Consider the following 5,064-nt stretch of genomic DNA (forward strand, 5'->3'; position numbering starts at 1 on the left):
GCAGTACTTTTCTCATTATGTTCTCCCATAACCTGCTTTTCTGTAAGCTGGCCCAAGATGTCCTACCACTGAAAGGTAATGATGGGGGTGAGGTGGGGGGGTCCATGATAGACCTTTGAGAATAGATACACACACTGATAATAAACATATATACGTTTTTTCTCTTAGTTATACTAAAATTCTAGTAATCTACACTGGATGCATTCCATCTCTTTGAGCCTACCTGAGTAAACTAGGGCATGATTACTCTGAAGGAAGAACATCCTTACCCAAACTCCAACAAGTGTGACCAGGCTGCAAAGTGGCCTTTATGCCTTTTCCCAGTTTCTTTCCATTCAATCTCATCCCCAATTGAGTCTCTCCTGTGATACGATATTTCTCTTCATCTGAGGTCAGATTTGGTTTCTAGTATCTACCTGTACCCTGTATTGCAGGAACCCGTTGAAATGGGTGATTATATTCACCTCACTGTGGCTGTGTACCACCATGTCCCTCTCAGATTATTCTCCTTGGGATCTGAACTCTGCCGTTACGGGGCAGCAGTTTAATCCTTGAATATGTTCCATTACACCCTGATTAATGACTCTCACTCCCACTCTACGCTCAGCTATGCCTTATTTAATTTTCCTCTATTCTATCTAGTACCAATTACAGCAGAGTCACAAGTCTGCCTCCCTCAGTGCTGGTCAGCATTCCTGGCAAACTGTTCTAGGATTCCTTGACATTTTAACAATGACACCACTGCTCCTCTTGTGATTGGTGAGTAAACCAGGCCTGTTGATGAGTTCAAAGGTCTGTCTCTTTCAGAAGAACTAGATGGTGCCCGGCTACCACTGTCAACCACTCAGAGGGCGAACTATGTAGGAGATACTGGGCAGAGAGGGAGAACAATGTGGAACAAAACCCAAACTTGTTTGGAAAAAAACAAGGGGGAGGGAGACCAGGTTTGCTGGTCTGATAGAGCCTGTGGAACCACTGAGACTATGGCCCCTAGCTGCCCTTCAGGTCTGGAATTGAACCCACACCTGTGGCTTCCAACCAAACAAAAGACAGGCCTATGAGTTGCACATTGACCTGAGGTAGATACACTCCTTGGAGAGAACAATCATGGGAGAAAGAAGGGCTGCTTTTGCACAGGGAGACAGCTCAGGGGGCAGGAGTGCATGGAGGGATGGACACAGGGAAGAGGTAACTATTGGGAGGAAGTGGGAGGGGAGCTGCTGCATTGAGTTAAATTGTAGTCAATGTCATGAGACAAAGTGTATGTGAATTGCTGTATGGAAAGTAAATTTGCTCTGTAAATTTTCACCCAAATCACAATTAAAAAAAAATGTCTGTCTCTTAGTCACTTAATTTTAATTGTTCAGTGATTTCATTTCAATCCTGTTCCCTACAGCATTTTTCTCACTTATTGTTTAAAATCAGTTGCCACAAAAGGGAATATACCCATAAAACATATAAGTTTGGCAGATGATATTTCTACATATTTATTAGTACAGAATATGTTCTTGTTGTTGTTAGGTGCCATCTAGTTAGCTCCAACGCATAGTGACCCTATGTACAACAGAATGAAACAATGCCCTTTCCTGTGGCAGCCTTACAATCCTTGCTATACCTGAGCCCATTGTTGCAGCCACTGTGTCAATCCATCTTATTGAGGGCCTTTCTCTTTTTCACTGACCTTCTACTTTACCAAGCATGATATCCTTCTCCATGGTCCCTTCTGATAATATGACCAAAGTAAGTGAGACGAAGTCTGGCCATTCTCACTTCCAAGGAGCATTCCAGCTACACTTCTTCCAGGTCAGATTTGTTCATTCTTCTGGCAGTCCATGGTACTTTCATTCTTCACCAACAACACAACTCAAAAACATCAACTCTTCTTTGGTCTTCCTTGTTCATTGTCCAGGTTTCACATGCATGTGACGTGATTGAAAACACCATGGCTTAGGTTAGGTATACCTTAGTCTTCAAAGAGACATCTTTGCTCTTCAGCACTTGAAAGGGGCCTTTTGCAGCAGATCTGCCCATTGCAGTATAATGTCTGATTTCTTGACTGTTGCTTCCATTCATGTTGACCATAGAACCAAGTAATAGGAAATCTTTGACAATTTCAATCTTTTCTCCATTTATTGTGATGCTGCTTATTGGTCCAGTTGTGAGGATTTTGTTTTCTTTATGTTGAGGTGTAATCCATATTGCAGACTGTAGTCTTTAATCTTTTTCAGTAAGTGCTTCAAGTCATCTTCACTTTCAGCAAGGAAGGTTGTGTCATCTGCATATCACAGGTTGTTAACAAGTCTTCCTCCAATCCTGATGCTGCATTCTTCTTTATATAGTCCAGCTTCTCAGATTATTTGCTCAGCATACAGATTGAATAAGTATGGTGAGAGGATACAATCTTGACATACTCTCTTCCTGATTTTAAACCATGCAGTATCCCCCTGTTCTGTTCAAATGACAGCCTCCTGATCTGTGTACAGTTTCCTCATGAGCACAATTAAGTGTCCTGGAAATTCCATTTTCTCAATGTTATCCATAATTTATTATAAGCCACATAACTGAATGCTTCTGCAAACTCAATAGAACACAAGTAAACATCTTTCTGGTAGTCTTTGCTTTTAGCCAAGATCCATCTGACATCAGCAATGATATCCCTCCTCCCACATCCTCTTCTGAATCCAGCTTGCATTTCTGGAAGTTCTCTGTTAATATACTGCTGCAACCATTTTTGGATTATCTTCAGCAAAATTTCAATTGTGTGTGATATTAATGATATTGTTTGATAATTTCCACATTCTGTGGGATCACTTTTCTTTAGAATGAGTACAAATGTGGATCTCTTCCAATCAGTTAGCCAGGTAGTTGTCTTCTAAAATTCTTGGCATAGATGAGTAAGTGCTTCCAGTGTGGCATCCATTTGTTGAAACATCTCAATGGGTATTAGTGGGTGTGGTAGTTCAGTTGGTATGTCAACTTGGCTGGGCCTGGTTGAGTAGCTGGGGAGCTGGATGTAGTATTCCCATGATGAGACTGGTAATCAACTCCATGGTGGAACCTACTGTGAGCAGCTGTGTAGTTGCTTTAGGGAATGTGGTCTGCTTCCTGTATATAAGTAGAAGCCTTGGGGAATGGTCTCTAGTTTATGGCATGCATGGACCCTTCATGTAGCCATGTCATTGTTCAGCAGCCTGCCATGTTCTGCCAACCTGAGGACTTACAATGGACTTGAATTAATGTCCTGCTGTGTGGTTTGGTAACATTGGGACTGTGCCTTTTTACTTGTCAACCTTGGACTTGGCAGCCAGCAGCTGTCTGAGTGAAAGAAAGCCTCTAGCTTCAGTGGGCCGGGAGCTGGAAGCAGAGCTGAAGCCCAAGGCTGAAGGGCTTTCACCCAGCCCCTAGACTCTGGCACTGTGAACTTGGACTTAAAGCCTCCAAACTGTAAAAGAATAAACTCATGTTTGTTAAGGCCATCCCATTTGTGATAGACTCCTGTCAGAGTGGCACTAGGTAACCAGAACATTCCTTCAGTTCCTGGAGGCTTGTTTTTTTTGTCAACTCCTTCTATGCAGCTTCAACTTCTTGCTTCAATACCATCAGTTCTTGATCATATGCCACCTCTTGAAATAGATGAACATCTACCAATTCCTTCTGGTATAATGATTCTGTGTATTCCTTCCATCTTCTTTTGATATTTCCTGCATCATTCAATATTTTGCCCATAGAATCATTCAATATTGCAACTCGAGGCTTGAATTTTTTCTTCAGTTCTTTTAGCTTGAGAAATGCCAAACATGTTCTTCCCTTTTGGTTTTCTAACTCCAGGTCTTTGCATGTTTCATTATAATAATTGACTTTGTCTTCTCAAGTTGCTCTTTGAAATCTTCTGTTCAGCTCTTTTATCTGTTCATTTCTTCCATTGGCTTTAGCTACTCTCCTTTCAAGAGCGAGTTTCAGAGTCTCTTCAGATGTCCATTTTGGTCTTTTCTGCCTTTCTTGTTTGTTTAATGACCTTGTGCTTTCTTCATGGATAATGTTCTTGATGTCATTCCACAATTAGTCTGGTTTTCAGTCATTGGTGTTCAGTGAGTCAAAACTATTATTTTGATGGTCTCTAAATTCAGGTGGGATATAATTGAAATCACATTTTGGCTCTCATGGACTTAATTGTCTTCAGCTTCAACTTGAACTTGCATGTGAGCAGTTGATGTTGACAACGGCCAATTTTTCTAGATTCATCCTTCATGCATTCCATGTTCCAATTATTAATGGATGTTTGCAGCTGTCTCTTCTCATTTTGAGTCATGTCACATCAGCAAATTGAGTTCCCAAAAGCTTTATTTACTCCATCCACGTCATTAAGGTCAACTCTACTCTGAGGAAGCAGCTCTTCCCCCAGTCATATTTTGAGTGCCTTCTGCCCTGAGGGGCTCATCTGCCAGTACTATATCAGACAATGTTTCAGGATATTCATAAAGTTTTCCAGTAATATATCAGACAGTGTTTCACTGATACTCATAAGGTTTTCACTGTCCAATTCTTTAAGAAGTGCATGGTCCCTTCCTTCTTCCAAGTCCGTCTTAGTCTGGAAGCTCCACTAAAGCCTGTCCACCATGGGTGACCCTGCTGGTATTTGAAATGCCAATGGCATAGCCTCCAGCCTCACAGCAACATGCAAGCCACCACAGTACAACAAACTGACAGACAAGTGGTGGTATACGTGATAAAAGAATGTCCATGTATATCACAGAGTTAACGTGGCAAAGTTATGATAACTTTTTAGCTATTGCCAAACCCCCTGAAGGAGTGAGTCACTTGGGCCCACAGGACCATGGTATTGGGGGACATCAAGCTCAACTGGCATAATATACTACACAAAAATATTGTTCCACATCCTAATTTGGCAAATAGTGACTGGAGTTTTCATAGCTTGCAAGTGGCCATCTAAGATGCAACAATTGGTCTCTCCTCATCAGAAGCAAAGAAGAATGAAGAAAACCAAAGATGCATGGAAACAATTAGTTCAAGAGACTAGTGGATCATGGGAACCTAAGACCCAAA

The sequence above is a fragment of the Orycteropus afer genome, unplaced genomic scaffold (genome assembly GCF_000298275.1).
Source record: "Orycteropus afer afer isolate SDZICR_OR568_19922 unplaced genomic scaffold, OryAfe1.0 scaffold00059, whole genome shotgun sequence".
NCBI lineage: Eukaryota > Metazoa > Chordata > Mammalia > Tubulidentata > Orycteropodidae > Orycteropus > Orycteropus afer.